The sequence below is a fragment of the Leuresthes tenuis genome, unplaced genomic scaffold, assembly GCF_036924035.1.
Source record: "Leuresthes tenuis unplaced genomic scaffold, fLeuTen1.0.hap1 SCAF_24, whole genome shotgun sequence".
Taxonomy (NCBI): domain Eukaryota; kingdom Metazoa; phylum Chordata; class Actinopteri; order Atheriniformes; family Atherinopsidae; genus Leuresthes; species Leuresthes tenuis.
In genome coordinates this window covers 10,471,906-10,484,270 of record NW_027325378.1, presented here as the reverse complement: position 1 = coordinate 10,484,270, position 12,365 = coordinate 10,471,906, and the positions used below count along the sequence as shown (strand labels likewise).

At 39.0% G+C, this 12,365-nt stretch overlaps 1 protein-coding gene across 4 annotated transcripts in view; it reads right to left on the bottom strand.

Moving 5' to 3' along the window:
* LOC140284923 (sickle tail protein homolog) overlaps positions 1 to 12,365 on the bottom strand; it is a 113,330-nt gene that overhangs the window by 73,785 nt on the left and 27,180 nt on the right. The gene's annotated exons all lie outside the window — the stretch shown is intronic.

The following is a 12,365-nucleotide window of genomic DNA, read 5'->3' as shown; positions in this document are numbered from 1 at the left end:
TGTTTGGCCTGTTTTGTAACTTTTGGAGAGAGACAAGAATCATTGGACTTAATAAAATCCATTTACAACAGCAAAGAACAACAAGAGTAAAATATTCATTAGCAGTTGCATGTTACGTAAAAAAACTGATACTTTCACTGCAACCATGGGTTTTATAAGTAGCTGCAGTGTTACAAATATATTTCAAGATATCTAATATGCAAAACATATCCGCTAGGAATTTTGGGATAAAGCACCCCCTAAATACATAAGCAATTTGCCTATCTATAAAAGCTTTTTATTATCTTTATTGAAGCTGGAGAATGTTTCAACAATGAATAATTGATGATTGGTGGTTGCGCATCACATTAACTCACAACTGTCTCCCTGTGAGCTGCTGGCTCAATCAACAACTTTTGCATACTCCTGTTGACTTCTCAATGATATGAGAAGCCATCCTGTCTACCTGTCAGTATGATTTCAGGGGATCACACAACAACAAACAAACGTGTTATGAAAAATGAAGCTCTGAGAAACATTTGGTCACAATTAATACATCAACATTTGGTCGCCAAGAGGATAAAGAGAGAACATTGCTTTAACTGTCGTCTCGTTACGACTGTCACATTGTTGCAGCTGGTTAGTGGGGTGGATATTGAGTCCTTCCAACTGAAACGGTCATATCTGTCATTGTTCATACACATTTACACAACTCATAATGTACAGTACCGCCCTTACAAACGGCATAAGGTGACATCATTGCCAATTTCATCGCCTTAACAAGGCTGCACTTTTGAGAGACGTGAGAATGAGACCAACATATCTTCGTGGTTGGACTGAGACAAAAAAAATTACTTTGGTACAAAAGGAAACTGATAAAATACTTAAACGCTTTTTTAGAGGTAGTCCTGGTTACATGGAAACACAAAAAGTTTGTCACTTAAGCTGTGACATCACTTGGGCAGGGTTAGAAATCAAAATGCCTTGGTTAGGGTTAGAAGTAAGGTCATGGTTAAGGACAAAAAAACCACACACAGTTGCTCTCACGACCACTAGAGGTCACATATTCTTTGGCTGTAATAATAGGTCTTACCAGCCTGCATGCACACACACCACGTGAGCAAGTTCTGAGGAGGATCGCAGTGTCGAATGGTGGGGTCAGAGACAAGACTTTCACACACAATACTGAGATTCATGTCTTGCATGAAATCAAGATTAAATGTTAGTGTAAAGCTGTACAATAAATCTGTGACATTACATTCGCTGAAGTTAAGGCAAAGAATGCTCGCTTTGCACAATTGTTTCACTGTAGATCTAATCTAAACTATGTCCTCATAAAAGCACAACTGTGATTGTCCTGCCTGATAAGAACTGCAGGAAAATCCAGAATCTATAGTCTTACAACTTCTCGAAATGAAATAATGTGTTTTTCTTGTGTGGTTTCAACACTTTATCAGCCAATTATTTAATTAGAAACAGATGAGGAGGTCAGTGACCTACTGTAGAGGGCTGCAGGAAGCCTGAGGGTTACATGTCAGGATGTTCAAACAGAGTTTAGCGGGACAGACTTAGGGAGCTGCACAGGTCAGCACTGTCACCAAAGGCACAACAGGCCAGCATCTGTTCTGTGAAAACAACAAGCTGCAGGTACCGACCCCATGTACACAGTGTTATCATCACCACCTTGGAACTTAACATACATCATCATCTCTTAACGCCTGGGTACCTGTTAATAGCCTGTTATGGTATCAAGGTGGGAAACACTACAACACTTTCTGTCCATGCAAAACAATCGTATTCTAATAATAATATCCAATGCTAAACTGCTTTATGGGTTCTTTCTGTCCTGCCCTAAATTGTCTTTTTCTCCAGTCTCTCTGGTCACGCAAAATAATATTATATAAGGAGGGATGTTAGATAAGCGTTTCTGATGCCTATCACAACCCATCTACATTCTTCTGCTGGGCGTCTTGTAAAACTGTTGGCCAGGAAAGGTCATGATAAATGGCTATTTGGCTGAGTTTAACCCAAGGAGACAATTGGGGCTGAGAAACAGCCTCCGCAAACAATGGGAGTGAACAAATGACAATTGAACAGCCAAAATAATCAGATTTAAAATGCACTTTTCTCAGAGCAGTTTCAAAAGTATAGCAATAAAGGGATTAAATCTTTTTATCCCGTCACTCAGTTGAATAGTCTATTAAATTTGCTCTATCCAGCTTTGACTGCTGCAAAAATCTGATAACAAAGCCACCTTTTTCAATTTGATTTTCGAGATGAACTGGACTAAGTGTGATGGGAATGGAGATAAAAAGAAAGGAAAACAACAAAAGAGAGGAATTGACCTGTCATAAAATTCTCATCTGCACCACAGTTTTCTGAGAGGCACTTAAACCTCCAGCTGTTCAGCAGAAATCCCCTCATTCTGTCCCCACAAGCTCAGGCTAAAATGCTGCGTCAGTCTCATGATCGCTTTAGCTGCCGAGCTGAAAAGCATGCAAGTCTTACCAGTGACTTCATCACACAGCCAACTGTATTATTTCCCTTCTGAAAAAATCCCCAGATTTCAGAGTGGGGTGGGGTTGCAGTGGGGGGAGGGGGAGTACATTTGATCCCGGATTCAAAGTTTCTAGTGCTTAATACAGTAAGAATGTACCAAAGATGCTCAGAGGCATGGGGCGGCTGTCTCAGCTCAGTGTTTCATATTTAGCAGGAAAAGAAACTTGGCAAAAAGGGAAGTTTTTGTCATGCCCTAAACTGAACAAGCTGCATTAGCAGAGATGAAAAGAATAGCATCGAATCATACGCCGACAAAACCGCACAAGAGGCAGAAACCTACACGAGGAGTGAAACTTCAGTGTGATTTAATCTGAAATCCTATTAGCTGTACAGCTGGGGGCGCTGCTGTACATGTCAGGAGGCTATTATATTTTCCAGACTGGAGTAGAGAAAACTCTCCACTGACTTCACTGATGTCAAAGATGGAAGTTCTGTTTGATGCGATTATGTGACGCGATAGGAAGCCTGCGCACCATCAAAAGGTAAAGATGCAGATTCCATATGTAGGCAGGAAGTCTGCTTCATTCCCTCTTTGTCTTGTAGAAAAAAAGCCCACATGCTCTGCGTTTGACAGCTGTGCTCCTCCACATGTCGCAGAAATCTGGCGGTTTAAAGAACAAGCAATCTGAACACTCAAATCTTACAGAATAAAAGAAATCAGTGATTGACAACAGTGACAATTAGCTGTTGGTAGAGACAAAAGAGAGGATAAAAAAATGCATAAATCAGGTACATACTTGAGGCCAAATAATAGAAACAAGTGTCTGTGTTTTGAGTTTGCAGGCAAATGATCTACATCTACAAGTGATTTAATTATTTTTGGTTAACCCACACTTAGGCTGCAGCTACCAAATGGTTTAATCTGGAATCATTTTGGGTAGTGTTCATCTGTGCTGCAGCCCGTAAAACAAGAAGCAATGCATGCACTTAACTGCTTTACGACTGAATTGGAATGCAGTGATGAACAGCACGACCCTCTATCGCTCTAATTCATTTATAATGAAGGTGATTACTTTGACTTTAAGCCTCAATGGGGCCTGTGATAAGCAAGGATTATGTCTCACATAAACAAAAAGATGAAATCCCACAGATCTCTAACATCCACATACAGTACACACAATCAAGTGTTTTTGATTTTGAAGTTTGAAATGAAGTCCTAATTAGATTGATTCTCAAAGGCCTGAAGCAGCACAGCTCATAACAAAAAATAAAAAATATGTATTTTACTCAACTCTGCCATCTATTTCTAGTGCTAAAACACAAGCTGCAGGGTTGGAGAAACTGGAACACTGCGTCTGCAAAATACACTCAGTGTGGATTTTTCAGTGGGAAAAATTCTAATGGGGTTGAAATACATCTCGCACATGGTGGAATGCCTGAATGAAGGGTTTAAGATTTAGACAGACACTAAAATGGGGGCTGGTTTGACTTTTTAAAAAAAAAAAAACAATTTATGTATCATCTTACAAACCTGCCGCCACCATTTGCCCAAAAAAATCTTTTCAATCCATAGCCATTGTTCAATAGAAGTGCAATGCATCCTCCCTGGTAACCTGAGCAAATTCTTGCTGCTGAGAAGTAGATACTTTAGGTGTCGATAAAACCTCCATAACAACCCCATGGGTAACTACAACTGTAGGTAAACAAACCCTTGATAACACATCCCTCATCCAACTTTATTAAATACATGTTGAAACATGCACATTTGAACAGTCTCAGAATAGCAGTTTTAAGCACTGATGCAATCAAGAAGAAAATCTGAAATACACAAAGGAGCATTTTTCTCCTAGCTCCACATCCTATCTTTTTTTGTTTTCTTCCACAACGTTTAATTTTTCTTCGTCATCTGTCCTCTACTCTCCTAGGGCAGCAAGAACAGCTAAAGAGAGGAAAAGAGGCCTATACATCAGAGAGATTTAACGCTGCCTCATCCTGCTCAGCCCTCGTATCACATCGTGTACATCATCAATAATCTTTTTACGAGCCAACGCGCCTTGGCTAAAACACAAGGGTAACATGTTGCTCCACAAACTCCCAGTCAGGCATCTCTGAAATCCTTTTCAGTCTTCTGAAAATATTGCATGAAGACATCAAAAGAGTGAGAATAAGATGCAGCTCACTTGCTGAAAAGTGATACTAAAACACAGGATGTTGGCTTAATGGTCAATCGCTGGCAGACAGAAGAAGACAAAATAAAACAGAAAACTGTATGAAACAGATACATGTTTCTAAAAAAGAGTTGTGGCAGTGTGTAAAATATGAAATACACGCCAAATTATGTTTTTTAAAACCATCTAAACTGTTTAAAATGGTACAAAAAAGATCAAATGATGAAACAAAGAGATGTGATTGTTTTTTGAAGAATCAATGCAAATTCAGGATTTGATGCCAGCAACACTTCAAAAAAGATGGGACAGGAGCATTTTTACTGCTGTGTCTCATCGAGTCCTCTTCCAACAACCTTCTCAAAGTGTTGTAAAACTGAGGAGTTTCTCCATTCTTGGTGACCGGTTTAATCTATCTTGTGAAGCATTTAAATTCTTGTAAGACCTTGAAGATAACGATCACAAAAGAGTCCATGTTGCCAGGATTCATGATATCTGTTAGTGGTTGAAACACAAAAGTTTGGATCCATCAGCTTCCTACTATAGCTGACAGCTATGGCTAAGGTGGGACAACACACAATAGAAGCTTCTATTCACTGACCGGTTCCTCTGGTTGCTTCAAGTTTGCTCATGTCTTTATGACCCTATGCATTTTTTGTGTTAGCCCTTTTCCAAACAGTTTGAAACAAACCATGCGGTTTGTCATCGAGAAATGTGATTCTGAAATTGTAGAACTATTTGCTCACAGTGTCTTTGAGTGGTTGACCCCTCCCGGTCTTTACTCCCATTTCTCAGCATTCAGTTTTTCAGTTAAAATAAAATGCATTATGTTTATATTTATATTCTATAAAGTTTACCAACCTGTTGGGAATGGAGTTTTCTTAGTCTACTAAATTATCACAAATAAAGGATCATAATCAAATGGTATTTTAGGTAAGTAAAGTTTCCTTTCATCTTCATTGTTTGCTGAGCTTTGTTGCTGCCACTGCAGATATGGTACATTAATAGCCTATTGTCACTTTTAGTGCTGGAATCTGGGGCATTCAGAAGCACTTTTGTGGTACTGAATGAGGCTTTTGGAGTCAAGTGCCAGCGAAGACAACAGACTAAATACAAATAGAAAATCAAAAATAACCATAATCATTATAGACATTTATGATACTTCTGTTTTGAATTTGCATCTATCAATTACAGAGAGAGAGGGGAATGTTTTTCTCCTGTGGTCAAGATAGCCATTCAATTCTAGAAATACATTTCCCCCAACAAAAATAATGGGTTACCAAGAGGTAAACACAAACTGCCCCCTCTGTCCTGCACAATGAATCACTGTTGCTACTCCTTTCCAAACCACAAACATGCTCTTAAGAAATGCCCTTTAAAGTTCCATTTTATGACCTGCTGGGGAACTTAAATCCATGCTATTCATCAACTGGTTGTGGCTGGAACAAACAAAACAAGTGAAGAAATTATGTGGTTGTTTTTTTGTACAGTTATCTTAAATATGATTAATCAAAGAAAGATTCAGCAAGAAGGTGTCAGGTAAAGATGAGTATAGGACCTAAGCTAGTCCCACCCAGGATTTCGTAGATTCACTTTTTGTCTGCATTTGCTTCACAGGTATATTCTCTCAGTCCCTGCAAGGAAAGGAAAGAAAGTCAGCTCCTGACAAGAATGATTAAACTGGTTCAGACTAAATAAGATACCAAATGCAGTAATGATAGCACCATATGATGCTTAGATATTGATGCACAGTATTTCAAAATTTCATCAGAACAACAGCATGCAATTTGTGCTTAACCTTAAATTCCATACTTTTAAGGCCTTGTTACATGTTTCTAATCCAGTGACAGAGTAGGAGTTAGCCTCTCTGTGGTCTAAACTGAATACAGAGTACATTTTCTTAACAGTTTTATTAATCTGGTTTGTCTAAACTCAAATGTGAAACAGGTACTTGTGGCTTTGCTGGGAGTTATAGTCTATAACAATTTTGATACGACACAAGTCACAGGTGGCTGGTTCCATAGGAACTGTTACAGCCCAAACGTTTAGTTCTGTGGGTAGACAGGTTATTTAATTCATTCATTCATTTTTCATACCCACTTTGTCCTATTCAGTGTCGCAAGGCAGCTGGAGCCTATCCCAACTGCAATCAGGCAAGAGGTGGGGTACACATTGGACAGGTCATTCGTCCATAACAAGGCACAGGCTATTTCTCTCTGCCTGAAGTCATTGTGCTAAGCTAAGGTAACAGTCCATCTCTACTTCTCCAGGTAAAACTGTGACTTATTTTACTTTCTTCCTGTGTTCTCTTTTATACCAACTAGGCCAATTCACCTCTGACTTTCACTTCAGGAGTTGAGGACTCAGAGTAAGATTGTGTAGGCAAAAAGCACAAACAGTTCAGGAAGTTGTTTCTGTAAGTAGAATTTTAAAGCATTTGGGGATTTCATTGTTAACTGTACACCAGCTAAAACAATGCTGGAAATCCGCAGTGATCCTTGTACATAAGGAAAAAGGATGGAAACCAGTACTGAATGGCAGTGATCTTCACACCCTGAGGTAGCACGACATTAAAAACAGACACAATGGAAACCACGGTTTAGACTCAGTGTTACTTCTGGAAAGTATTGTCAGAAAGTAAGCACAGATACTCACTGCATCCAAAAATGCAAGTTAATACTCTACCAGGCAAATACACAGACAAATAAATTTGAAAAATTATTTCTAAAAAAAACAACATATAAACAAGAACTGGAAATACTATTGCTGTCTCTTGGACCAGTCTAATTTAAGATTAAGTGGAAAACTGCCTCATTGTCTAAGGGATTCAACCTTTGAAATTGAACATCCTTTAATCTAAAGGGGTATCATCTAGGTTATTATCAGCGAAAGCATTTGTGTTGGTGTATTAGTGCACATGGACTGGCCAACATGCACATCTGAGTGGGCAATGCTTACCAGGCTTTTAAGCATTGTGTGCAGCCATCTGGCTGTTGGCATTTTAAGGGAAGGCCTTGCTAATTTCAGCAAGACAATGTCAAATTACATTTTTTATGTATTAGAACAGCATGACTCCATAGTAAATGGCCTGCCGGCAGTCCAGATCACACCCACTGAAAACCTTTGGTGCTTTGATAAATAGATACGACAAAAGAAGCCCATAACTGTTGAGCACCTGTAAAAGTGTTTGTCAGAAGATAAAGTGAAGCAACACAGGTGAAAACATAGACCCGTCCCAATGATTCTGAGATGAAACTCGGACACCAAAATTTGAAATGAGGATATATTTTTCACAAAAACAATGCAATTTCTTGTTTGTTTGTTTTTTCATATTTAAACTGTTGTGTTTATATTATGAAATATATTAATTAAGTTACATACAAACCATTGCATTTTGCTTCAGTTTGAATTTAATGCAGCATCCATATTTACTGGGAAACAGACACAAGAGTGGTATCAACATTCTCGGAAAACTCTCAGCATGAAAACTAATTAACATATTTCCCAAAGTGCTGCATAAATCATTTAATTTCAAATTAACTCTGATTTAAGTTCTGGTATAACTTAACTTTCTTGTGTATGCATCATGGACAGAAAACTATTAGTTACATAAACCAAATATTGTTCATACCACACCACAATCCCGGTTTCATCGTTTCAGTCAAAGATACTAATGAAAATCCATGGAAGAAATAAACACGCCAGGACTTTCCGTTTGAATTATCTGAACTATAAATATATGAATGTTGAGTATTTAGTAATTCGGACATTGAGCAATTTGTGTGGTCTTTCACTCTTGCTCACTCATACAGGCAAGGAAACCAACAGACACTGAGTAACCCACACACCAACATCCACACATACCACATCACATTTGCCTGAAAGGCAAAAGAGTGTAAGAAGGGAAATGGAGACATATTGATTTCTCTGTCAGCTCTTTCAGAGGAAACCCTGAGGGAGCCTTTGCAAAGGCTTACTCCCTCAGTTGGGTGAATTAACCACATTTATGCTTTGGGCTTCGAACACACACGCACACATATGAAATTCAAAAAAAAAATCTTGTCATGAGATGTATCATCTCAGGGAATTTCATGCCACATTTGCAGTATTAGCTTTGAAGACTTTGCTGTGATATCAAGCCAAATGACAGGCTACAGTGGAAAATAAATACGATGTGCGATATGAAATAAGATGTAGACGTGAGAATCAGTTTAACATCTACAAGTGAAAACCTCGGAACTGAAAGATGGGGCGGGCATGAGAGAGATTAAGGCTTTTGTTTTATCCTTAATCTGACATGCAGAGAAACCCAATCCCCTCGACTGCCTCTCTTTAAGAACCAGATAGGATCAGAAGGAAACATCGCTGACCCAAGCAACACCTCGAAATAAAAACACACACGAACCAGTCCCAATTGAGAGGATTTACAGAAGACACTCATGACTGGTCACATAACTTAAGCTCTTTCTTCTTGCTCAGTGGCCCAATTATTATCTGTTTGTGTTTGATGGATGAGTCACATCCACTCATTTTCTGAACACAGACCCCCACGTCCATGAGTGCAGCATTAACTCACCTAGTCTTGTTATGAGTCATCAGAGTGCTTTTCAGTCTCAGGGTACTTATTGACAAGCCAAGGACAAAGGCAAATTGTCTCCCACAGCTGAGAAAACATCAAGGCATTGTAACGCCATCCCTTGTGGCATTTAGAGGAAAAGCTCATTCAAAACTTTTATAGATTGTCCTAATTGAATTCTGTCAATGGAGGGACAAAATCTTTAGCGAAAGCAAATATTTGAGCAGGTTACGACTGGTACTGACAGAAATGGATAAGAAATGATACCTTCTTTTCATAATATTTTTAGTTTTCATTTTCTGCCTTTTGTGCTTCTGTTGTGCTTTCTGTTTGTTTTTTTTAAATTTAGTCCTTTTAACACTCTATAACACAGCAAATGCTTATGTATTATTATTCACACAGACTAAGCACGGGCAGTGTAGTGCTGTTCCAGTGTGTGAGTTACTTCCTTCAAGCTGGCTCTCTGTTGATACTGATTTACCTCTGTGAACACCTCCACTGTCAGCGCAAAGGCAAGACAACTTTTTGGGAAACTCTGACCAGAGAATGTGAGGTCTGAATGGGGGGAAAATGCAGACCTGGTTTAGTTTCAGTACCCTGACTTGGGCGAATGTACTCATGTTGACTCCAGGGAATTGTTCAAACTGTATCTGAGCTCAATTATTTCTCTGCCAGAATTCGCATTAGTATAACCACAAATGCAAAAGGTTAAGAACAGCGAGACATTGCTGTGAGCAAATAATATGAAACCATAAAAAAGCATTTTTGTGATTGCTTGAAATCAACCCCCGACTCACAGACATCAATTTATCAAGCCAATCACAAAAAAGTAAAGTCTGTTTGACAAAAGGAGGTGATATGAATTCATTCTCTGAAATGTATTTTCTGCATAATAAAAAACACTTTCAAGATGCCCCAAAGAATGTCAGAATGATCATGTTGTGAAACAGATATGCCAAGTCATAGAGAGGATTTCTGATGAATACGAAATACATTCCAATTGCTGTTCTGGGAGATAAATTGGCATTCATTCTTGTAGCCTGTCTGAAAGTTGTCAAAGATGAAAAAACCTGGGACAGCTGGTGGTTTTAAGAGTAAACAGAAACTGCAATTAATGTAATCCCTACCCTCGGCTTCAGAGACAAAGGAATGGGTGATCACATCCCAGTCATTAAGCTCATCCCCTCTTCTTTCAACTTTTTTGTAAAAGAAAGTCAGGGGGCATAATTAAAAAAAAAACAGTCTCTCAAAAACACAATTCATACAGTATTAACAATGAGAGAACAAAACTTGCAAAGTCTGCTGAGTAGTAAGCATGTACAAGCATGTTACAGTTCCGTCACCAATGATTCACATACTTCCACATGCTTTGAACACAGCTATCATCAGACAGACTCGCACATGTAGACCGAAACGCTTGAAATGTCTAACTAACCTCTAACATTTGAAAACAAGCCGAAGCAACCCTGCACATAGTGATGCGGTTACACAACTTTAAAAAAGCATGAGCCAGACACAGCAAAACATTATTGAGCCTACAAAACCGCCCCGTCCTTGGTTTCTTTCATCAAGTTACTTTCTCAAGCACCAGGAAGTGAGGTCATCCAGAATATGAGCACCTCTATGACAAATCCCCACCTGACTGGTCGCAGGATCAAAAGACCCATTTGGTTATTCGCAGGATGAAGATCTTTAATGTTAGTCTAGACTGAAAAGAGGCTGGATGTTTGGAGATAGCCTGTACTGATAGTACAGCAAGAGAAAGGTTAAGTCATTGTCAGCCAAAGTCTTTCCAGACGTTAATTTTTCCAGATGCTTTCATCAACTGGCTGGACTTGCCTTATTAAGATGCTTTCACACATGCCTGCTTCCCTGGAATTTTATAGACATTACCCAGAGAACCTTCATGTTAGCAGGCAAACATCTGAGTCAGTCAAAGCTAATATGTGGACTGCCGTCTCCCTACTGCAAAGCGTGGAAAATGGTCAAAAAGCCCATGTGTAATTACAGGAAGTATTTGTCCACAGAATTTGTGGCGTCTGACCAAGTATGCTGATTTTCCACGTTGTACTTTTCTCTACTTGGTTAGATACTGCTTTTCACTCTTTTGGTTATATTGTAAATAAATCCAAATAATCAATACAAAAATCCCAGTTACAGAAGGTGGTAGCCTCATGCGCTAGTGTTCTGAAAACCATGGCTGCTATGCATTGATTCCTGCAACATACTTTCTACATCATGTCCAGAGTCCTGCATGCACCGCTGAGGCATCACTGTGGCGTACCTGTAGTGACAGTTCAGGGTACTTAAAACTGATCCAGCAACTACCACTATGTCATCAAGGTAAAGGATTACACTGTATCTTTCAGACTGTATTGGACAACATTTTCAGAATGTTCAAACTGTACATTTTCAGAATTGATTTTGTCTGTTTCGTCAGCTTCAAGGCCTCCAAGTGAGACATAATGTCGCTAAGCGTGTGTTGCTCTAAAGAAAATGTGAACTGTGCCCTCTCCTGCAGCCCAAAGTGCAGCACCCTCACTGAGAATGAGCAAGTTCTCCCAGGGGTTGTGTTCAATGCTGTTTGGAACTAGAGCCAATAAATACCCACAATTCCTGCATTTGATGTGGGATGGAATGACAATTAAATGCTTTCCCACTGAACTCAAAAGACACATCCTAGTGGATTAATTCATATAATTATCTTTGTTTTTTGATCAGTGTAAAAAGCACTCAAGTATCACTTTTCTTAATTGAGGAACAGACAGAAAATAAGAACAATATTGCTGATATTACTAAAGCAGTTGCTGCAAATTTTCCCCCTCTGGTTCCAAATCTTTTTTAAAGTTTAGTTAGACGGTTTGGGTTTTCACAGTCAGATAATATATGGGTTTAATATTCGACCATCTACACCCTTTTGGCTTTTTTAAGCTGATGATATGTGAAATAAATAGAAATCCTACATGCCAAGAGTTGTAGCCTCATGCAAAGCCCTACAGTATCAAAAGAAAGCTGAACTTGAATCTGTGCTTGAGACAAATGTTATGCCCTCTTTGGACAGAAAATGTCAAACAGATTTCACTCTTGGTGGAAGCTGCCACTTTAATACTGAAAGTGGGTCCTTTGGCAAGCAGCAGTCAGCTCTG